At 43.7% G+C, this 24357-nt stretch overlaps 1 long non-coding RNA gene across 1 annotated transcript; it reads right to left on the bottom strand.

The window, feature by feature from the left end:
- Positions 1 to 374: 374 nt before the first annotated feature.
- LOC113609169 (uncharacterized) lies at positions 375 to 18308 on the bottom strand. The gene is made up of 3 exons (XR_003428532.1): positions 12500 to 18308; positions 7998 to 8131; positions 375 to 1998 (listed from the first exon to the last, which is right to left on the bottom strand). It is a non-coding gene; the product is annotated as an uncharacterized LOC113609169 (long non-coding RNA).
- Positions 18309 to 24357: the final 6049 nt, after the last annotated feature.

Genomic DNA, 24357 nt, shown 5'->3' with positions numbered 1-24357 from the left:
AGGGAGGAAGGTTGGGTGAGCTGAGGAGGAGCCCACACTCGACCCAGAGGGCTCCACCTAAACGAAAGGTCGTGCCTGCCATTGGTTGTCGCATTGTGACTAAACATGGCACGCGTGCACTCTTAACACATGGTGCATGTCACAAACATGAAAAGATTCCAGGAAAGAACTTGGGTGCTATAAACAGCACCTGTTACTGAGTCAAGTGACTGAACCTGCACCTTCTGTTGGTTTCACACCCAAGTGACTGTTCAGTTGCTTCACATGATCTGAAGGCATAGACAAGAGAGTCAAGTATGTTTGTTCCACTTCCTGGTGACACCTGTGAATGCTTCTGGGATAGAAGGCAGGTCACTTCTCTACCCTGGGAGAAGAAGCAGCCTCCAGCTTGAAAACGAAAAGGATCTGAATTTTGCCTGAAAGATTGCTGGCTGGAATTTATGAAGTATTTTTAATAACAGTATAAATAAGAGTTTGAAAATGTTACCATGGTTGTTATAATAACAATAGTTACCAAGTAAGGAGTAGTGCTTATTGCTCATCAGAAACTCTCCTGGGCATTTTACACATAACAGTCATGCAATATTCACAGTGAGCCAGTGAGACAGGGTGTATCACTTCCATTTCACAGATGAGAATACTAAGGCTCAGAGAGGCTAAGTAACTTGCCTGCGCTCTTGACCATTCCTCCACAGCTGGTGGAAACCCTTGTGCTCTTCATACTTTCCATATTTCCCCAGTCTAAAAAGAAACTCTTTTAACTGTACAATCAGGAAGACAATTTTTTCATTAGTTTTCTAGGCTAGACCTCAAAAATCAATGTTAGCTATACACAGCTGTTTTATGAGAACATGAGTCTGAGCAGGGGTCCAAGTGAAAGATGCTAAAGAAGAAGATAGAAAATGAGGAACCAGGGGTAGAGGAAGAATTCAAAGCCAGAGGAGAAAAGGGGCAAGCCAATGGAAACAGAAGAGAAGAGGTCTTCATGGAAGAGAATGATGGCATATAAAGACGAAGGGGGAGGACATTCCAGGCAAAGGGGATGGTTTGAGCACAAACATAGAGGAGAAAGCCTAAGGGTGGAGAACGTGGAAAGGAGCAGTGGCAGGAGGTTGGAGCTGGATGGTGAGAGGCTTTGAGTGTCAAATTAAGAACTTTGGACTCTGTTTCATCTTGGGAACCAGTGCCAGTTTTTATCTCATGTGGATTTTGTAACATAAAAATGTAATGAATATTCAAACTGCTATCTGTCAACTGGAAAAAGAAAGAAGCAATTGTTGACACCTACAAGATCAAAATTTTTAATAAAGCATGAAATTACTTAAGTGTCATATTTATAATAAGCATCATCTTCTCCTTTGAAGTAATGAAAACGACGATTTTCACATTTTCAAAATACTAATGATAATTCAACACATTAAATTACTACAAACACTCAAATGTATGTAATCACGGGCCAGTTCTTCTGGTGTGTTTATTTTTTATCTTTTACACCATCCTCCGCACCCTGATGCTGTCTCAGGCACTCAGTAAACAGCGGGTACTGGAGTTTCTGGGCAGAACTCCAGCCTCAGCAGGTAACTGGAATATTAAGCAGGGAAACTGAGGCAGAAGTCCAATTATGAACTAACTCAGTGGTATTCAGAGACTGCTGCCTGGAGCCTTCTCAGGTGTTCAGGGCCCAATCCACCAGAAGAAAAACTGAATACCAGACATCCCTCCCAGCACAGCAGAAACACACACTCATTGAGTAGACTGGGTACCAGGCACTCAAGAACTCAGTCTCACAGCAGTTCCTTCACAGTCAGGAGTAACCCAGGGACCAGTGGAGCAGAGCTTGGAGGTGGAGGGAATACATGAGTCCTCAGTCCAGAGGCTGGTGAGGGTAGAGGGGAGGCGACAGGTGCAGGGGTCTGGGCAGAGACCCTCCTAGACAAGATGCACAGGGTCTTCACCAGCTCTCTGAAACTGTGCAATGTGGCAGCCTCCTCTCCACACCTGTCGTTGGGAGAAAAGACAGGATGTTTGTTTTAGTTTTTATTTGTTTTGGCCATTGTGCCAGGGACACACGTGGTCATGTTCCAGCCCAGGAGGGGCCTGACCTAACTCTTGGACTTCATCTCCGTCCTTGCTGCCACCATCTTGGACATTTTTCTGTTCCTCAAAAGCACCACATTCTCTCCACTTTGGATATTTCGGAGTCTTCTCCTTCTGACAGGCACATCCTTCTCTCCTTGCTCTCCTCTCCCCCTTCACCTGGTTTACTCAGTTCGTCACTCACCTATTGGCTTTGTTACCGAGTCCAAGCTCATACTGCTCACTGCACGACAGGTCAATGTACCAAGAGACGAGCTATTGAGGCAAGGAATAGTGACTTCATTTGGAAAGCCAGCAGACCAAGAAGATGGTGGACTAGTTTCCCAAAGAACCATCTTCCCCAAGTTAGAATTCAGGCTCCTTTTATAGTAAAAGGGGAGGGGGTGAGGTTGGTTGTTGTAAACTTCTTAGTGTCAGAATCCTTTGCTCCTACAGCTGTCCACATAGGTCAGGTCATGATGCCCCTGTCAACCTCTGAAAAGACAAATGTTATTCTCTGTTCTGCAACTTCTTTTCTCTATATGAATTGGAAAGTGTTATACCTTTAAAGGTCAGAGCCTTGAGAATGGGCTATCCTGTATATTTCAGGCTACAGGCAACAGTTCTTAACATGTAGCAAGCAGTAGAGCATGGTGTAAAAGATAAAAAATAAACACACCAGAAGAACTGGCCCGTGATCACATACATTTGAGTGTTTGTAGTAATTTAATGTGTTGAATTATCATTAGTATTTTGAAAATGTGAAAATTGTCTTTTTCATTACTTCAGAGAAGAAGATGATACTTATTATAAATATGACACTTAAGTAATTTCATGCTTTATTAATCCAAAGGTTAAAGTAAAAGGAACATCCAATATGGAGTCAGATTTGTTCTTCCCTCTTACAGCTTAAACAGTACTACCCAAGGAAAGCCCTCTCTCCCAGATTAGATGAATATCTTCATACTCCCATAGCACCTGTTGCCCCCTTTTTATAATTCTTATCACACTTGTAATTATTTGTTTGTTGTTTCCCACACCTCTAGACCATGAACTTTATAAAGCAAGGCTTGAATCTGTCTTGTTTCCCACTGTATCATTAGCATCAAGAACAGGACCAGGCACACAGCAGATGATCAGTAAATATTTGTTAAATGAGTGAGCACGTGTCACATCTCTATGGAAGATCAAATTTCTGGAAATTTGCATTAGTTCATTGTGAGTTCCTAGAGGCTGGGAGCAGGCCTGATTCGTCTTGCAGCTGTGGTACCTTGCATTGCTGCTGAAACATTGCCATCATTTAGGTCAAGAACTTCCTCTTTAGGGTGTTTAATGAAAGAGCCTGCTCTCGTTGAAAGTGCACTAAGGAGGCATCCTCAGAAGCACCAGATTCCAATCCAGGCTCTGCCATGACCCACATGTGCCCTTGGACAAGTCACTGAACTTCTCCAAGTCATGGGTCCTTCCTCATAATCGGAGGAAATGAAACATTGAAACAATCCCATCTCATACTCTCCTGTCCCCTGTCCTCTTTAAAAAGAGGACAGGGGACAGGAGAGTATGAGATGGGATTTCCTCACACCAGGCCCTTCCCCGCTCTCCAACCCCGGAAGACCAGCTTGAATTTCACCTATTCCAGGAGATCTTTCCTCTCACCCAGCCCCGCATCAGTTTCCTCTTCTCAACTCCTACAGGCCTTCATGGCTATGCCATTCCTTTGGCACTTGTTACCCCCTGTCTTTTTATGTCTCTCTCATGAGTTCCTTAAAAAGAGAAGCTGCCTTCTCTTTCCTTTAATCTCTTTGCTTCTAAATAATTCCTTGCACAGGATCAGTGCTCTATATAGGTCCATTGAGGGCTGATGAGAACCTGAATTTGTTTCCAAAAAGATTTTTATAAACTCCTTCCCTGGCAGACTTTGAAAAATAGGGTAGATTTTCAGGTGTGTGGGAAAGCTGAATGAAAGCCTTTCTGGAAACAGAAAAGTAAACTACGTGAGCCTCTCTCCTAACCTTCGATTCTATGAAAATAAGTGTCATGTTGACACTGTAAAAATGCGGAAATGCTCTTTTTGTCTTCCTTCATTTTAGACAAAGCCTGACTGTGTCAGATACGCTCTGGTTTCAGAGGGCTCTGGAAGAATGGGAAGCATTCTTCACTCTGACTTCAAGTAACACTGCAGGCCCTTGTACTACTAAAGACAGAATGAGCAGTTTGCTCAGGAAAGCTGAGGATGGATTCCCAGCATTAGCCCAGAAAGGATCAGCAGCACCACAGAGGTGACCTTGTCACATCATAGATGAGGCCTGGCTTCCAGAATGGACATCCCCACACTTACTGGCACATTGCCCTGGCCCACAGATAATGCAAGAAATCTTGCTCTGCCTTTGCACCAGGATCCCTCTTGCAGGAGCTCTGCTAACCCTCTCTACACCTTACCTCATGGGCAGAGACAGGAAAGGCCGCCTCAGAGAGACCCCTGGGTGTGTCACTAATCCATGCGCCTGCTTCTGTGTCACATTTAATTACTCACTCAATACAGAGTTACCTGTACTGCAACTCCAGACTAATGAGATGCCGCAAAGCCTTCAAATTGGGGATTACAAAGTACAGCATGTTGGGCTTCCCTGGTGGCACAGTGGTTGAGAGTCCACCTGCCGATGCAGGAGACACGGGTTCGTGCCCCGGTCCGGGAAGATCCCACGTGCCGTGGAGCGGCTGGGCCCATGAGCCATGGCCGCAGAGCCTGCGTGTCCAGATGTGCTCCGCAATGGGAGAGGCCACAGCAGTGAGAGGCCCGCGTACCGCAAAAGAAAAAAAAAAAACACAAAAAAACCCAGCATGTTGCACCAAGGTCAGTTTGGATTGTTCTAAAGCTCTGATTACTACACGATCACCTTCTCTTTAACCTGAAACCCTTTATTTCTCATTTTTCAAAAGGGAAAATCTATAGCATGTTTTGGAAGAAGCAAATGGTGTTGCTTGGTTAACTACATGAAAGCCTTAGTGATCAATATCTAAATCTTCAGAGCTGCATTGAAGATACCTCTCTCTCCGTAATCTTCCCAATGGGGTATGGTGACTTTTGCCTTGAGGGAATAAGAAATTACCACCTCTTGATGACATTTTGCAGGGAAATAATGTAAGAGGCTGGATAGATGTTGTTTTGAATGTATCTGCATTCTTACCTAATTTAATGATCAGAGAGACCCTGTGCAACCCTTTTATCCCAATTCCTTATAATGCTGGTCTCACAAAGGTAGCAGGACTTTGCATCTCACCATATTTGCTGTGTCCAGGAAATTGGGGTCACAGAGAGCTTCCTGGACTCTGACTATACATTCCCTATGCCTGTGCTATAGCTGCTAGCCACACGTGGCAGTCGAGCGGTTGAAACATGGCTGGCCTGAATTGAGATGTATTGCAAGTGTAAACTACACACCAGACTTTAAAACTTAGAAATTTAAAAAATGGAAAATATCAAATTAATGATTTTTTTATATTTGATTACATATTGAAATGAAATGTTCGGGATATACTGAGTTAAATCAGGATTTTTCAACCTCAGTACCATGGACATTTGAGGCTACATAGTTTTTTGTTGTGGGAAGCTGTCCCCTGTGCACTGCAAGATGTTTAGCTGCATCTCTGGCTTCCACCCATTAAATACCACTAGCACACTCCCAGTTATAACAACCAAAAATTGCCTAATGACATTGCCAAGTAACCTTGTTAGACACTGTCAAATGCCCCCAGGTGCAAAATCTCCCCTGGTTGAGAACCATTGGGATGAATAAAATATATTATTAGAATTAATAACACTGTTTCATTTTACTTTTTTTAATGTGGTTACTAGAGAACTTAAAACTACACACGTGGCTTGCATTGTATTTCTGCTGGACAGCGCTGCCCTAGACTGAGCATCCTGAGATCAAGGATATGCCTTTTCATTGTTGCATCACCAATGCTGAGAACAGGGACCCTTGGGCCTGGCAATGAGCAGGAGAGAAGGGGCAGAACGACAGCAGGTAATGTTTGCAGGTAAGGTTGGTAGGTACCAGCCCATTGAAGACATTCGGGAGACTAATAGGAAGGAAATGGGACAAACACCAAAAGGTCACAGATCAGGCCCACAGGTGCTAGAAGAACACAGTTGTAAGAGTCCTAGAGTCTGAGGAAAAGAGAGTTCTTAGTAATTATTGTGAAATCACTGGCTGCCCCCGATGGCATACAAACCACTGGATAAAGGCCACTTCAGGAACCCATGTTGCCTTTTAACTGAGAATAGCTTTACTGGTGTCAAAACAATAGTAAATAAATGTCATTTGGGGACACACAATGTCTCAATCAGCACACAAGCTCCCAAGTCCCTTTGACATTTGTTTATTTTCTACTTCCAGTTCCAATCCCCTTAGCCTGCCTTTCCTCAGCTGTTCTTTCCAATCCTGGGCTCACCTTCCCACACATCAGACCACAAAATCATCAAAATTTGCTATTCTTAAGGCACCCAGCATACCTTTCCACCCATCACATGCTCCCAACCTATTCTAATATGGTCACATCTCCCAGGTTGGGAACTCTTTACTCACTCCCTGATTTGCTCACTACCTCCAGCCCTTCCTAAATTGGTCCTTTCCGAATTTTCTCCTGATAGTTAGACCTTGATGAAGGTTCATGGTTCATGGCTGAGTGCAATCTCTAATGCCAGGCATCTCCCATTGCCCCCCGTAAGGCCCAGGGATCCTGTCCCATAACCTACCCCCATGTCCCCATGACAGAAAAGAAATTTTAACATTATCACTTTATCCACTAAGTTAACTTTGACTGAAAGTAACAGAGAACTCCAACTCAAAATGGCTTAACAAATAAAAGGTAGGCAACTCCACAGTTAATTTTGTGACCCAAGGACATCACTAGGGACCCAGGTGCCTTACATCATTTTTGCTTAGTCATTCTCAGAGCATCTGCTTTGTCTTCAGTGTTGCTCCCTTCATAGTACCAGAATACCTGCAGCAGTCCCAGGGGCTCTACCCAGAGACACTGTCCAGAGGTAGAAAAGGAGCCACCTCTTCCCTGTGTCTCTATTGAAGAGTGAGAAACCCTTTCCCATAAGCCCCCAGCACTTATCACATTTCACTGGGCAGAGCTGCTTCATGTATCTGTATCTAACCAGTAACTGGCAAGGAGGATGGGACCACTAGGACTGGCTCAGACAGTGGCTGTCAAAGCATATGGTCTTCAGACCAAAGTATCAGCATCACCTGATACATATTCTCTGACACCACCCAGACCAACTAATCGTGCGGGAGCCCAGCAACCGGAGTTTTAACAAGCCGTCCCGGTGATTCTGATGCATATGAAAGTTTAGGAACCATTGGCTTAGACCAATCTAGGCCTGCTTCTGGGTTAAAGCCCTTGAAACATGTGGTCATGATAACGGTAGATATGTAACAAAATCAGGGTTCTTTTATTGGGTTGGCCAGCACAAACTTTTTGGCCAACCCAATACAAAGGAGAAAGGAGTGACGTAAGAACAGATGTTGAATAGATAGCCAACATTATCTTTTATAATCACCATGTCAGCTTTTCTTCCTTTTTGACTGGAAAAGTAGCCTTCCTATATTATACGCTTTTATTGCACACGCCCGGCAATCACTTTACAGTAGTTCAAAGAATGCTTTTGGATATTCTTTAAAAAAGTTTAACTAACTCTATTTCTATGCAATAGCCAACAAAAGCAACAACCTTTTAGCAATACAGTCTTTAAAACTACTTCCCATAAAAGGTTTCATATTATCCTCAGGATAATTTTATAAAGTAGAAAGAGCAGTTGTTATTTTAATTTTCATTTTATGGAAGGGAAAACTGAAGATCAGAAAGGGCAGAATCACACAGCTAGCAAATTTAGAGCCAGGACTCACTCTGTAGATCTTCCGGCTTCAACTCTTTCACTCCTTCCATGATGATACCAGGCTGCCTCCTGGGTAAACATTGCTGGGCAGAGGCCGCTGTGATCAACGCATCCTATGTCAGAACTCTGTGGGGGATTGGCCTCCTGCAATGAAGTATATTAGGAAGAAAGCTATGACTATTCCATGACTTTCACCTGCATGGCCTGCTCTGAGATGAAACACTGGCATGCCAACTACAGGAAAATCTGACAGCTAGAAGAACTGGCAGAGATTTCTCCACCACTGTTAATTGTACTGCAGAGAGATTCTGCATGCTGCTGCCCGAGAAAATGAGCATTTCCATTAACACCATAGATTTAATGATTGACCTAAAGTTCAGCAAAATAGATGCGACCTTGATCACATTGAAATTACCTAAGAAGATATTTTTCTCTAGAAAATCCAAAAGATTTTTATTTTATTTTTGTGAGCTAGAAATATGGATGATTTTTTAATCCCAAATTTAAAAAATGCACACACAGTACCCATTAAAATAAATTTCAACAGTACTTTTCAACTATGGGACCCAGGCTTTAGTGTTCTTGAACAGCCATCAAACCAGGGGCTCAAACCCTAAAGATCACATGGGGTTCCTGGGGCAGCAGAACCCAAGAAACAGGGCCGTTACGTTCCCCAACCCCAGTCTCCTTGTAATCTATCCGATCTCCAGCTCAGCCAGGAATTCCCTTCAGATCCTGGGAGCACTACTTACTAGAACAGCGTTGCCTGAGATGGGAAACCTATGAGCTCTACCACAGCCTGAGTCAACCCTATGAGATCCTGAACAGGCATCTAGAGACCCAGGGAACATAAAATGGCACATACTTGAAGATTCCCTGGAGAAAAGGACTTTTTCTGAAAAAACGATGTCAGCAGACTTTAGTGGAAACCCTGATTGTAGAACAAGGGCAACATCATCCTTGCTCTAGGGTTCTCCAAAGGAACGGTCATCTCCAGATTCTCTACCCTTGGCCCTGCTGCTGACTTTTCTCCTGCCTCTTGTGGCCTCAGTGTACCCCAAATGATGATCGGTGAGCCCTGAAGTTCTACGAATCGCTGCTGGACCAGCTCTGGATTCTAGCATCGTTCCAACTCGACTTGGCTTAGATCTAATGCACCTGCTCACCAAGATGCTGTCACCATGGAGAACTTTCTTCTTGATCAAAAGAAATCCCTGATGCAGCTCCACTGGGTCCTGATGCAGCTGCCACGTCTTGTCCCTGACCAAAGTCAAACACCTTCCTGCCAAAACCCAGGTGGAAGGGAGCACATTCCCCACCTCAGTGCTGCAGGAGCATTGCAGTTCAAAGCCCCAGGAAGTACTCCGCCTAAGCTGGGTTCATGAATCCTTTATTTTTGTTCTACTGAGCAGACCAGAACAAGGTTTCTAAGCCGTGGTGATGGGTGTTTGCAGGAAACCCATAGGAGTTATTAATATTCATGTTCCCATCACACTTTTGCAAGTAACGGAAGCTTGTGTTCTGTAACACATCATTAGGTGAGGAAGACAAGTGACCGCCTAGGGTTTTGATGTACAAAGTGTGGTCACCCAAGACTCAGAAGGGACTACGGGGAGAACAGACAAGGTGAGAGGGGTGACAGTGTTAAACTCTTCTTTTGGAGACTCCCAAAAGACCCTTTTGGTGAGGGCAGACCTTCGTGGACCCTGCCCAGAGTCAGCAGTGGTGGAATCTGGGCCGGTCACAGTCTCTCCCCTCCTGCAGAGGACAGCGGGACCCAATGTGGAGTGTCTGAAGTCACAGCTTTGAGAGCACAGAGTGGGGAATTGGGACGTCCAGGCTGAGCCTCCCTGCTTTAGAGCACGGGAAGGGCCTGCAGACTCAGGAGCATAAGAACAGGGAGTCATGAGGGTCAGAAGGAGAGCATTTGCTGAGAGCTCAGGGGAGACCAGGTCTAGAGCAGCAAGGATTGAAGTGAGGGAGGTAGAAGTGTCCAGCAACTATAAGAACCGGTCAATGGGGATGGGGGCAGGAGAGTGATTATTATCCATAAGCCTCTCAGAGCTGCCCACCTGGCCCTCTCCACTCTAAGCAAGTGACCAGTTACAATGTAAGCTGTTTTCACACACCCCATTCACACCTCAGAATGTGTGGCCTCTTTGTACCTCTGTTTCCTCATCTACAAATTGGGCATAAGAGTCATACCTACCTTATTTTTTGTAAGAATTAGAAGAGTTAATAATGCATAAACATGCTTAGAACAGCACCGGGCCTGTAGTATGTTCCATTAAATGCAAGCCATCATCAGTATCACCATTAATATTATTTAGGGGTCCATTTCCCTCAACAGACTGAGTCCTCTAGAAGCAGAAACCGTGTCTCATTACACAGTGCTGCTGCCCAAAGCCTAGCAGCACTGTGCCAGGCACAATTTAATTGCACAGTAAATACCTAGTGAACGAATGAATCAATCAGTGAATGGTACGTTCCCTGATCCTGCCATTGTAGGAAAGGTCTCACTCCACCCTTAGGCTACACAGAGTCATCTCTTCCTAATAGCATCATGTCATTGATTCATTCAACAAATATTTATTGATCACCTGCTCTGGGCCAGGTACTGTTCTGGGTGCTGAGAATACAGCAGGGAAACCTAAATGGCAAGACTCCCAGGCCTCCTAGAGCTCACCTTTTGTGGGGGGAAGGAGGAGACAAAGAAGAAAGAAGTAAAATGCGTTCTGTTTGATGACAATCTTTGCTACAGAGAAAAGTTCAACGACAAGAATGCCAGGGAGCAGGGGTACTCAGTGTAACTACAGTGCTGAGGGAGACTTGCTGGAGAAGGGGGTCCTGCAGGAAGTTGAGGAGGTTGGGGCACTGGCCAGGAGGATGGAGGGGAAGAACCTTCCAGTTAGAGGAAACCAAAGGTGCAAAGATCAGTTAATGTTCACTGTGCTCTGACCAGCGACACCTCAGTGACAGCTGTTACAGCCTTCCTAAGACGGAGAGAGTTTCCTTTGGCACCTGAGCAGACAAGGTCAGCTTCAAGGCACAATCAAGTAGCAACAGCCCTTTGTTAACTAATGTGTGTTTGTAGAGTGAACTGGATCTCTCAATCTGATCAGGAAGGGACACTGCTGACAATTCCAGATCTGTTTCTATCTACATGTCAGAAACTGTTTCGTTCTGAATACACCAGTTAAATGAGATATGAGATATAAAATGCCTAGTTCTATACCTGGCACACTGCAATTGCTTTAAATTGTTATTCCTGTTATTCCAGTTTTAAATGGTTATTCCTGTTATTCCAGTCGTACTCCCCCATCCTCCCCAATTCCACCCTCCCAAAATGCCACAAAGGAGGAAAAATACCGGAGGCGGTTGTTGCTCTATTGTCACTCGGGAAGCATGGATGGGGCAGGGGAGGAACAGGATAACTATTAACGGACTTTTTTCTGCACCAGACTGTGAGCTGCTTGAGAGCAGCAATCTCCAGCTTTGTAACTTTGCACAATGCCCAGCAGACAACCTTCCACATAGTAGGTATTCATAACTGCTTGATGAAAAAATAAGTTGAAATACAGTGCAGCCCCAGGAGGTGGGCCCTGGGACTGTGATATGCTCATTTCTATGAGTCCTGCCTGCTTCTCAGCCAGCCTGAGCTGGCAACACCTACAGAGTGAGGCTGGACCAAGACCTAAAACCTCAGGAACTTTACTCTCTTGCTGTCCCATGTGTACACTCCCTCAAATGCCACCTGGTATTTGGGGTGGTGAGTGGGTAGCAGCCCACAAAGGGAGTTTGGGTGATTTTGCTGCCTTTAGCTTTGTTGGCATTTAGATAAATCATTCCTTTCTGTAGTTTTAAACCTTAGTTCGGTGTTCTCAGAGAAGATATAAATTATTAAACAAAGGAAAGCAACTCTGGCTTCAGATCAGATGGCAATTAGCATCACCTAGCACTAGAAGAAAGTCCGTTCATGTGGTCCATGTGTCAGCCTAAGGAGCTCACATCTTGGCAATGATGCTCAAGTTCTGGCTGATATTAATCTCAGATGTGCCTGGAATCCAGATGGACTAATTGAAGTGATTCGGACATTCACCCCTACTACAAGAAAAAAGGAAATTAAAAGGAGAAGAAAAAAAGGAAAAGAAAATGTAAATCTTGGTATAAGAATAGAGGGAATTTACGTGAACTGCTCATTTTCTATGAACCATGTATGGTACATATATGATCTCACTTTAATTTTTACATCATGAGGTAGGTGCTACTATCTCTGATTTGCAGATGATCAAATTGAGGTTCAGAGAAGTTGAGTAACTCACCCCAAGGCACACAGCAGGTGGAGGAGCAGGGAGTGGAACCTGGATCTGCCTCGCACTAAGCTGCCTCCTCTCAGAAGAGGGCATAGGACCCCACAGGCAGCCACAAAGTACATCCCAAAGGGCTCATGGGCCATAAGCAACAATGCTCTGGGTAGAATTTAAGTGTGGACCACCCCCTTTGAACACATACCCTCGGGGGAGGGATGAATCTTCACACATTTCAGTGACATCAGAATTATTTCCTCCCTGTAAGAAAAAAAAAAGTTTCTTTATAACAAACTGAGCAAAAGTCATGAGGTTCTAAGCACTGTTTCTCAACTTTTTCTTCAGTATGGTCCCCCACTTTTGCATATGCTGTGTCCCCCCTAGTTAGAGTATAATGTACATCATATGTGTAGATAGATAGAAATGTATTATATATTTTATATTCCCCTTCAACGCTAGAACTGGGTCTTGCCCCAGCAGACACTTAGTAAATATTTGTTGAATGAATATTCGTGTGTAAAATCTATCACAGGAAATAAAAGATTATAACTGATCCAACTAAATAGGGTTAAAAAAAGAGAGACCTTTGAGCATTGATTTTTTTTTCTGATTGCAAAAGTAAATTCTCCTCTTGGAATTCAGAAAGTGACAGGAGTCATTGACACTGGAATATAGGGAGAGGGGAGGTTTAATTAATCAGGCAGCAAAACAAAAGTCTTTATTTACCTGAGAGTCCCTCTGCCCCTCCCAGACACCTCTTACCATCAAGAGTTTTCACTGCTCAAGGATGATCCTCATAGAAATGGGGGGAAATGTAGTTTAAAAAGGTAAATAAAAAAGTTAAAAGGATACCATCAGAAAGGCATGTAGGATTCCCAGGTCACAGTTCTAACTGGTCAGACAAATATTAATAGGAGGGAGAAAAGAGCAGAAGGATGTACTGAAAAGATCCTTAAACTACCAAGACAAAAATGAAATTCTGAACAATGAAAGCCAGGAAAGTTGAGAAGAAAATACTGCTTCAGGGATTCCTAGTATGACCCTTTTTACCCATCTGCAGAGACCACACACACACACACACACACACACACACACACAACCAATGAGAATGTTCCCGGGCCTTGGTAACCTTCCAACAACCATTGTTGCCAATTACTGTCCCTTTGGTCCCGGACCACCTGCTTGGTGTGACACAAGCCAGAGATTCCAGCTGAGCATCCCAGGACCATTGAAGTTCACATTAGCAGGTGACTTCTGAGTCTGAGGGAAGAGCCAGCTCAAACATTTCACTTGGGATCATGCCAAAAGGCAGCTGCCTAAATATCAGCCCCATAACCAGCTCCAATAATGGTCGTCCCTCTGGATAAGAAGAGTCATGTTTGCTGCCAGGATATGGGCTGCATATTCAGGTAAAATATTCAGGTAGAAGAGACTGACAGCATGATAAAAATCTAAATCTTTCTTCCTCAGAAATTTTAAACCTTTTTAGAACAAAGACCTAGAGACATCCTCTGACATACGACTCTCTGACATTCTATAGCTAACCCACACTTGTAAAATAGCTAGAACATATCCAACATTCACTATGTGCCCAGCACTGTTATAAGTATTTACAAGTATTAACTCATTTAGTTAATTCAAAAAAATTCTGAGGTGAGAAATATCATTACTCCCATTTTATGGATGAGGAAACTGAGGCCCTGGAAGGTTAACTTGTCCAAGATCACACAGCTCCAGAGCCCTCACTCTTGCCCACTACACTATACTATGTCTTATACTAGGATTGCAGGAGAACCTTAGATTTCTATCACACTTGCTGTCATTGACACAGAGAAACCCCTAAGTCTTTCCATTGGGAATACATGTGCATTCCTGAGGATTTATCCAATTTGGCAAATCCAATGAAAACTTACTCAGCACCTGCTAGGTGAAAATCAGGGCCAGATGCAGGGGCAGGCTCCATCTCGTGGTGGAATCAGGCTCTCCTCATTGCAGCTCATTGCCAAGGAGGAGGTGCACTGGTGTGGGACACTGCTTAGAGCACTACTGGACCATGATGCAGCACAGGAGATTCTGTGCAATAAGCAACAGGTCAAATGCTCCTGCATCCCTGCCTGGCTCTCTCCCCTCCTATCTAGTCCCTCAATTTCCAGACTATGTCCCTATATTTGGTTAGTGTGATAAGTTAAGCCTTCAACTTCCTACCACCTCCATCTCCCAATGCCTCAGAGGTTAACTTAGACCAGCTCTGCTCTAAGTTGTATTTCCCTGGACCATCTCCCTGTTAGATTCAATTGTCCTTGCCCTCTTGCCTTCACACACAGTGTTCAAGCCTTGGGTGTGAGAAAGGGACCAAGGAAGCCAGTTTTTAGTCTAATCCTTGAGCTCCTCAGGAGGCAAAGAAGAAACGGTGACTCTCACCTGGTGAAGCGAGCTCCCTGGGCTATGGGTTCCACATGCGGGTTTTGGCCAACAACGTGTAGTCATCAATAGTGTACTCTTGTCTGGCCATGTCTTCATGCATTTCTACCTCAAAACCAGTAGTGGTAAACTGACAGACTGAGGATTCTGATTTTCAGGATCACACCCCTTTCTGTCTCCATCTTGGAGACATCTTCGAGATATAAGGACCAATGAACCATGGTCCTTCCCTACTCTCAAGGAACTCACAATCTAGTAGAGATATAGACAAACACAAGTAGTCAGATATAAGGTAGATGGAGAACACACCACCTGTCTACCTGGGAGCACAGAGGAGGGGATGATGGATTTCAACTAAAGCAATGAGAAGAGGCTCACAGGCCTTGAAGGATGAATAGGATTTTGGTGGCAAGGGAGGGATGCATACTCCAGGTGGAGGGAGCAACACAAGTAGAGACAATGAAGCATGAAAGGGCAAGGGGTTTTGAAAAATATCAGTGATTGAAACCTTGGGTGTAGGAGCTCAATGAGAGATGAGGCTAAAACCAACCCATAGAAAATCCTAGATGTCGTATTAAAGGGCTTCTCCTTCGTCCTTTAAGAAGTAAGCAGGCTTTATAGGTTTTGAGTATTTATTTTCTGAAGATTTTCCCTACCTCTCCTTTGAACCATGGACTAGCAAATCCAGCTGCATAGCTTGACACATCTCCACTTGTAATTCTCAAATCCTAATATGTCCATACCACACTCTCCATCTTCTCCACACTCTTCCTGCAGTTTTTCCCCACTTTCCTGCTGCTAAAACCAAAAACCTAAGTGTCAACTTTTACTCCTATCTTTCTCTCACACCCCACAGCCAATTCATCAGCAAATTCTAACAGCTCAACCTTGAAAATATATCCAGAAATCCACCACTTCCCACCACCTTGATCCAACCACCATGACCTATTGCCTAGATTATTGCAAGAGCCTCCTGTCTCCACCCAGAAGCCAGAGAGGTCCTGGAAACATGCAAGTCAGATCATGTCAGTCATTCCTCTGCTCAAAATCCAACTGTAGTTTCCCTCTCACTTAGAGTATAGGCCAAAGTCCTGACCTTGGCCCATAATCCTATATGACCTTGCCCCCCACAACCCACCCCACCACCACACCCTTCAGCGAGCTCTTCTCCTACTGCCCCCTCCTCCTGCATCCCCCGCAGCGTGCTGACCTCATGGCTGTTACTGTTCCCTTGGTCTGGATTTTGAGATGGGGAGATTATCCTGGATTATCCAGGTGGGTCCAATGTAATCAAAAGGCTCCTTATAAGAGGGAGGAAGAGGGAGATTTGATAGAGAAGAGAAGGCCATGTGATGATGGGAGCAGAGATTGCAGTGATGTGGCAACAAGCCAAGGAATGTGGGCAGCCACCAGAGCTGAAAGAGGCAAGGAACAGAGTCTCCCCCGGATCCAGAAGGAACCAGCCCTGCTAACACCTTCATTTTAGCCCCTTAAGACTCTTTTCAGACTTGTGGCCTCCAGAACTGCAAAATAATAAATTTGTGTTGCTTTAAGCCACTAAGATTGTGGTAATTTGTTACAGAAGCAATAGGAGACATACCACTGGGGATCCACTGATGCCTGTGACAAGTGGAAAGGACACTGAACAAGGATTTTTGGATCTCCAAGAATCCTTTCACTCTTGAAATTCTAAAAAAACTGTAGGGACTTTAAAAAATCATTGCAGTCTCTCCTGCTTCTGGGTCCTTCCATGGCAAGATGTTCAAGACTGAGGCCAGCTCTGTCTACTCAGCTTGGCCTCTTTTGTAGTAGAAGCTTTTAGGAAACACTATTTCTCTTCCTAAAGAGAAGCCTTCATGCCCTGAAGTAGAAATAGTTACCTTCAGGACTTCAAGACCGCATTCCCACTGCTTATGACATTCTGATCAAAGTCAGTCATGAATTAAGAACAAACTGTAGCCTTCTGTTCACTGTTTCTTTAAATAATCTTTCTGCCTCTCCTCTTCAAGGAAAAAAAACTTGAAAACCGAAGACTAGTATTAACCATAATGATAATGTTTCACGTTTATATTCTCGAAGAGCTTTAGCATCATTACGCAGTTAACGCATATAGCACTTCGCTCCATGAGGCAGGTCAGTGCTGTTACTCCCTCTTAGTGACAGGGATCCAGGTGCTGTGAGAGTCAGTGCTCACTCGTACACTGGTCATCCACCAGTCACAGAGCCAGGGCTGGAAACCAGGTCGACAGAATCTCTGATCTCCCTGACATATGTAGAACCGTGAGCGGCCAACAGCCTCCAAAAAAGATTGTGTTGACAAAAAGAAAATTTATCAATTAATAACAGGATTCAAATAGAGTGTTCCCATTCTTTAGGGGAGATAAGACTTGTGAATAATAAACAGAGCACAGAAGACAATGTAAAAACCAAGGGCTATGCTGTGTGGCATAGATAGTAGGAGCTGAGGGGATTCGGAGAAAGGAGACGTGATTGTGCAGATGTGTCTATGCAGAGTCTTTTTTTTCCCACACCAACTAGAATTCTCATAGCTCAGAGAGGGGCTCTGTATTTACACAGTCAGAGCATATATATGTTTCGCCTAAAGACAAAGCAGCAACTACGTCTGCAACAGAAGAAAATGTATGAGACATCAATGTATTGGCTTCTGTACTCCTGTTACAGGGACTGACCTGGATTTAGGAAATCTCCTATAGCCTAGTCATGGCATTACTGCAAGACTCAGCCTGGATCCCTGCTGAGGCCCAGCCTGGATCCCTGCTCTGAAGAGACAAGACAGAGAGGTGCCTGTAGGGCTTGAGGCATCTTATCATTTGCTGAAATGAGCTAATTCTTTTAAGCAGCCCAGTGTCTCACTTAAAACCAATAGGTTGATTTCAGTGAATTTTTTTCAAAAGACATAGATGAGTTAAACCATGGCTCCAGATGTTGGGATTTCACAGACTAATTAAACTTCCCCTCCCCAACCTCCCAAAATGTGGGGGACTTAGGATCTTTTCGTTTTGCCAAGGAAAGGCTAGCATCCACTATTACCATCATTTTATAAAAGAAAGGATGTTTTAATGCCAAATAAAGTAGAAAGACCTAATCTAAGAATTCTAGCAGAGAATTCATGTAGATCCATGAACACTCACTGTATTTTTAATTTTCTCATCTCACTGCAAACTGGTGAAAACTTTGCATTGTTCTGGCCCCAGCTGCAGACCTGTGTTTGGAAATCTCCAGGTTAAATGCTCTGTAAGTTCTCTGCTGGCTCTTAATTCAGAGATCTCATTTGCCATTTTACCATTTGTATGCAAATTCAAGGAAAACCATGCCTCATACCTATTTTGTTCCTTGAAGCCACAATGACAGGTAGACTGTGCCTGCAGAGGTTCATCTCTGAGGAAACAAACACTTTCATCCATCCACCTACCCACTCATTCATTAAATATTTATGGAGTACCTATTAAACGCCAGGGACTATTTTAGAAAATGGAGAAGGAAAGAAGAATTTTCAAGCCCTATTGACATATAAATCATGAAACAATATTCATTGCAGCATTATTTACAATAGCCAAGACATGAAAGCAACCTAAGTATCCATCAATAGATGAATGGATAAAGAAGATGTGATATAGATATAGATATGTAATGGAATATTACTCACCATAAAAAAGAATGAAGTCTTGCCATTTGCAGCAACCTGGGTGGACCTAGAGGGCATTTTGCTAAGTGAGATAAGTCACACAGGGAAAGACAAATATGGATACCATCTGATTTCACTTTATGTGGAATCTAAAAAAGAAAACAAAGCAAAACAGAAACATACACAGAGAACAAACCAGTGATTGCCAGGGGGAGAGGGAGGGGGGATGAGTGAAAATAGGTGAAGGAGTTTAAGAGGTACAGACTTCCAGTTATAAAATAAATAACTGGGATGTAAAGTACAGCATAGGAAAGATAGTCAATAATATCGGACTAACTTTGTATGGTGACAGGTGGTAACTAGACTTATCATGGTGATCATTTTATAATGTATAAAAATATTGAATCACTATTTTACACCTGAAACTAATATAATAAGACCATTCTACTTTGATTAAAATAAAAGAAAAAATGAAACAAAAAGACAAAGTTGCAAAATGCAGCAAGACCTGCAAATAACAGTGCCAGGGCCAATGCAGGTATGATCAGAGATGAGGGGGTTGAGGGCACCGGGAAGGAGAGGTCACGTGCACATGGTTCATCCACCAAAATTTCCATCTTCCGTGGTGCACACCCTGGTAATGATGCTGACAGCAGGCATATCTTGAGATAAGGCAGACAATGAAACATCCCACTGTTCTAATTCTGGAATTGCTATGCCACCTCATTAATATGTGAAAATGTGTTAAAAGGCTGCTGATAAACAGCTGCACAGAGGCAGAAATAGTGGCTCCCATCACATTTGCAAGCTTTATCGGCTCTCGAACATGGCAAGAGAAACGAGGCTTCGCCTGCATGTATAAACTGGGTAATTTGCTGTAATACTCCACTTTATTGGTAGACATTTTGCCATATCATGTCTCCCCAACCACAGCGTAAGGACGCTTCTGATTTACACAGCTCTGTAAACTGCCTCTTCCTTAGAAAGAACTGTCATGTCGGCGGGCATCGTTGTTTTAACATGCTGATTTATCAATAAAACGGAAGATTGAGTCGCTCTCATGGACTGCACAATTTCTAATAACTGCATTCCTATTCAGTCAGAGAGCATTTGATTAAGGAATTAGATACAAGTTATATATAAATCAGTGCAAGCCTTGAGTCGGCTGAAGCATTGGAAAGTGCATTTCTCAGGCAAGGGGAGTAAAATTTCATCCCAATCCAAGACCAGATCAGGAGTAAGAAAAGAGGCTTGTCTGAAATGCGATAGAGCAGATTTTCATCTCTCCCAGGCACCACTCCCCAAGGCCAGGGGCAAGAGCCCCCATTTACCTTACCTTGGGGATGGCTCTGCTCCATATTTCTCTAGCGACACTTCCAGCTGGAGGAAAAGTCCCCAGTGATGCCCATTTCCAATTGCCTCCTATCTCCCCGCTCCTCTCCCCTTTCCGGTGACAGATTGATGGCCTCCTCAGGTGCCTCCTGAATGCACCCCGTGACAGGAGACAGCAACACTGAGCTCGCTGAATTGATTCCCATTATGTCCCTATTTAGACCCAGACCTTGGAGGTGATTCCCATCCCTGACCTCCCCTCAGCCGCCCCACCCCACAGAGGAATTACGGCCTGTTGGGGGACCTTCTATTCTGGATAAATATTAAACTGTTTTCTGCTTGGTACCAGGTGGCAGCTGCTCCTTCCCTTCTGGGTTGGGGATTATGTATTTGTGTAACTTTTATATTGTGTTTGTTTTCTTGGCAGATGGCTTCCTTCTCGTTATTGGGGTGGCATGGTAGGGAGAGGAAAGGTGACTCTAGGGGCATGTTCTGCTTGATGAAAGGCAGATAATAAAAAGGTGGCTTTTTTGTAAAACCCACAGAGAGCAAAACTATATAATTTAACTAAACGCGAACAGCCTCGGATCCTGCAATTATCCAAGCAACCTCCATCCACGCAGCGCTTGGAGCAGGGTAACTTAGAGATGGGTTTTTCTTTCTAGAAGCATTGAGATTATTCTCCTGACACACGTCTCCTTTTGCCTGGCTCCCCGGATCCTGTCCCCACCCCACCCCTCCTTGTGGAAGAATGCAAAAACAAGCTCTGGGTCAGCATGTCCCACATCTAGAAAATGTGTTTCCTGGCAGTGCCAAGAGTAGGGGGTCTTAGAATTGCAAATACAGCGTTAAGTTAAAGCCCTTGGTATAAAATTTGACATAATTAAGACACTACCAGGGCAAAGCATTCCAATAGCAATTACACAGGTTGTAAAGGGGTGAAGTACTTTCTAAAACCAAGAAATGCTTCTGCCAGAAATAAGCGCCCCTGAGGGTCAAATGAGGAGCTGTCAGTGCAGAATATCACTGGCCTTGACTTCAAGCGGGCGCCTCCCTTCCATCAGCTGCCACGAAGGCTGCCTGCTGGGGGTCTCTGCAAGGAGCCTGGGCTCCCTCTCCTAGAGATTGCTATCACCTCTCCCATGGACAGTTTCCCAAAAGCTGCAATGATTCTCATTTGCACCTCTTGCCTCCCTTACTAAGCCATTCATTCATTCATGGATTTTTTTTTAATGTTTTCTATATACCAAGACCTGTCTCAAATTCTAAAGATGCAGAGATGGATCAAACCATAGGATGACCCCACATGGCAATCTCTAGGCCAGAAATAATTTGTGGATATTTTCTTGCAAAAGTTTTCAAGTTCTCATGATGGGAAATTATTCATTCAGGTCTGTTTTGAATACTGAGCCCTTATTAGGCATAAGAGACTGTACAAGGTGCTGGAAATATAAAGATGAGTAAATTGTATCACCCCTGTCCCTGAGAAGTCACAAGTCTAATGGAAAAACTAGACATATGCATAAACACTTAAGATAATAAGTCATATTCCTCAGTTACAGAGGAGCAGAGAAGCAGAGGAGCAGAGATTCACCTTAGCTGAGATGGCAGTGTCAAACTGGAAATAAGTTTCATTGGTCTTGCTTGGGTTTGCAGAACAGATTCAACTGCTTTAAACTAAGAGAACAGAAGGTAAGGGTCTAGGTTCTGGGACCAGACTGCTTAGGTTCAAATCCCAGCTTCCCTAATTACTGTGTGATCTTGGGAAAGTTACTTAAACTCTCTGTGCCTTCATTTTCTCATCTGTGAAGTGAGGCTAATAAAGCTACCTGTTTGAGTTATTTTAAGGATTAAAGAAGATAACATATGTGAAGCACCAAGCACGATGCTTTCCCGGCTCCATCATTAGCTGTGCAATGCTATGCAAGTTATTTGAACTCTGTGCTTAATTTCTTCAAAATATCTACTTCATTGTATGTGAAGAGAGTTTAATGACTAAACACATGCAAACTCTCGGAACAATGCCTGGCACAAAATCTTACTTATTATTATTGATGTTTTTATTACTACAGACACACTCTCAACATAATAGTAAAAAGGCTTTACATATTAAATTATTTTCTCATATTCAAAGGAAAAGACCATCAGCCTGGAAGCCAAAACTTTAATTAAGGGGACTTAGGAAAATTGACTAACCTGTCCGGTCCATGGTCTTTTCATCCATAAATTTACCTCCTCCAGAAACTTCCAATCACCTCCTTCCCTGGTAGGCAGCATCAGGGGCCTCTGGAGCACATCACTAGCTCCTTGGACCAACAGCTATCTTGGAATACACTTGGTCACCTGGTCTCCCATCTCATCTGTGAGCTCTCTGAGAGCTAGTCCTTATTTTCACCTGTCTATCATGGGAGGTCCTAATTCATTTGTTGAATGAGCAAATCCAAGTTTTTAGCTGAGACGTTTGGGGACACAGAGAAATTCAATTAACTTACTTAAAGTCACCAGTTTAGCTCGTGGGAGATGTGAGCCTAGAAGTGGAAGTCCTCTCGCTCTTACTACAGTGCCTTCCCTGAGACTGCAAAGACAGCCTCTACAAAGTAAGAGATACATTTGGGGTGATTGTTTCCTTTGCAAATCATTTTTTTAATTTTTGGGGCTTAACATCAATTACCTTCAAATTGCAAGCCACTCCAGTTCATTTTAAAACTAATTTGATTTAGCAAATGTCAGTGTATCTGCAGCTTGTCGTTCAAATACCTGTCGCACGAAGCAAGTGCAACTGGATCCCGACTTGAGATGTTAACTGAGGTGCATTATGAGGATGACTAACACCATCTGTGAGGTTGGGGGTCAGTTTGTTGTTGTCTTCAAGGAGAAGACACTGAAAATTTACATAAAGAAGTCATGAGTGTAAGGCTGTGATTTGTTCTCAATTCATGGGTAATTCATCCAAATACTCAGAGAAGTAGAAATAAAATCTAATAGCCCAAAACTCAAATTATTTCTCCTCCAGGACAAAGAGGTCTCCTCGTGATGTCAAATCATGACTGTAGAACACAAGGACAGTGAAAAAGAAACAGTCAGTGATCATCCTTTACATTGGCTCTTAGAACTCAGAGACATGTTTTAAAAGTCCAGGCCATCGATTTCTAAGAACCGAGACTGATGGAACGTAATACCTGGCTAAAATTTTCTAGCCAAAAGTTCAGATTTATTGACCTATGATATGTCATACCCTGTTCTGGTAAATGGGACTCCATGGAGAGCTACACACTATCAGCCACAATACCAGCTTAATGGAGAGGCTGTCTTCCAGATAAAAAGTAACTGGGAAAAAGAGGAAATAAAGGTCTAGAAAAGGGAAAAGCTGAAAAGAGACCCATTGAGAATGGGTCCTCATGGGATGGCGTACATGTATGTGCGAACCCACATAATTCACACACACTCCTCACCTTGTAGCCTTCCCTCAGAGAGTTCCACTGCAATATTCAAACTTTTTCTGCCTCAGGATCTTGGACAAGGCAGAAGGAGCAAGCAGGGACTCTGTGATGGCAGGTTGGCATATGTAAATCAGATCATCCTCTTTGCCAAGGCCACGGCTCCATGCAATTTTCACCAAAATGCTCCACACCCTTGTCATCACAATGCTCCATGACCCCTGTCATCACAATGCTCCGTGACCTTTTTCATCACAATGATCCATGCCCTTGTCATAACAATGATCCATGCCCATGTCATCACAATGCCCCATGCCCCTTGTCATCAGAATGCTCCATGCCCCTTTTCATCACAATGCTGCATGACACTTCTCATCTCAATGCTCCATGACCCCTGTCATCACAATGCTCCATGTCACTTGTCATCACAATGCTCTATGACCCTTATCATCACAATGCTCCATGATGCTTTTCAACACAATGCTCCCTGCCCTTGGCATCAAAATGCTCCATGACTTTTGTCATGCCAATGCTCCATGTGCTTCTCATCACACTGCTCCATGACGCTTGTCATCACAAAGCTCCATTACCCTTGTCATGACCATGTTCCATGCCCCTTGTCATCACAATGCTCCATGCCCTTGTCATCACAATGCTCCATGCCCTTTTAATTACAATGCTCCATGACCCTTCTCATCTCAATGCTCCATGACCCCTGTCATCAAAATGATCCATGCCCCGTTTCATCACAATGTTCCATGATGCTTGTCACCACAAGCTCCATGCACTTGTCATCACAATACTCCATGTCACTTGTCACCACAATACTCCATAACCACTATCATCACAATGCTCCATGACCCTTTTCATTACAATGCTCCATGCCCTTGTCATCACAATGCTCCACGGCCCTTATCATCACAATACTCCATGCCCTTGTCATCACCATGCTCCATGCGCTTGACATCACAATGCGCCATGACACTTGTCATCACAAAGCTCCATGATCCTTGTCATTAAAATGCTACATGACCCTTGTCATCACAATGCTCCATGACCCTTGTCACCACAATTCTCCATGACACTTGTCATCAGAATGCTCCATGCCCTTTTCATCACAATGATCCATGGCCCTTATCATCACAGTGCTCCATGCCCTTGTCATCAACATGCTCCCTGTCCTTGTCATCACAATGCTCCATCCCCTTTTCATCACAATGCACCATA

The sequence above is a fragment of the Aethalodelphis obliquidens genome, unplaced genomic scaffold (genome assembly GCF_003676395.1).
Source record: "Aethalodelphis obliquidens isolate GAN/ISIS:26980383/991018 unplaced genomic scaffold, ASM367639v1 scaffold55, whole genome shotgun sequence".
Taxonomy (NCBI): Eukaryota; Metazoa; Chordata; class Mammalia; order Artiodactyla; family Delphinidae; genus Aethalodelphis; species Aethalodelphis obliquidens.
This window is presented reverse-complemented; position numbering and strand designations above follow the sequence as displayed.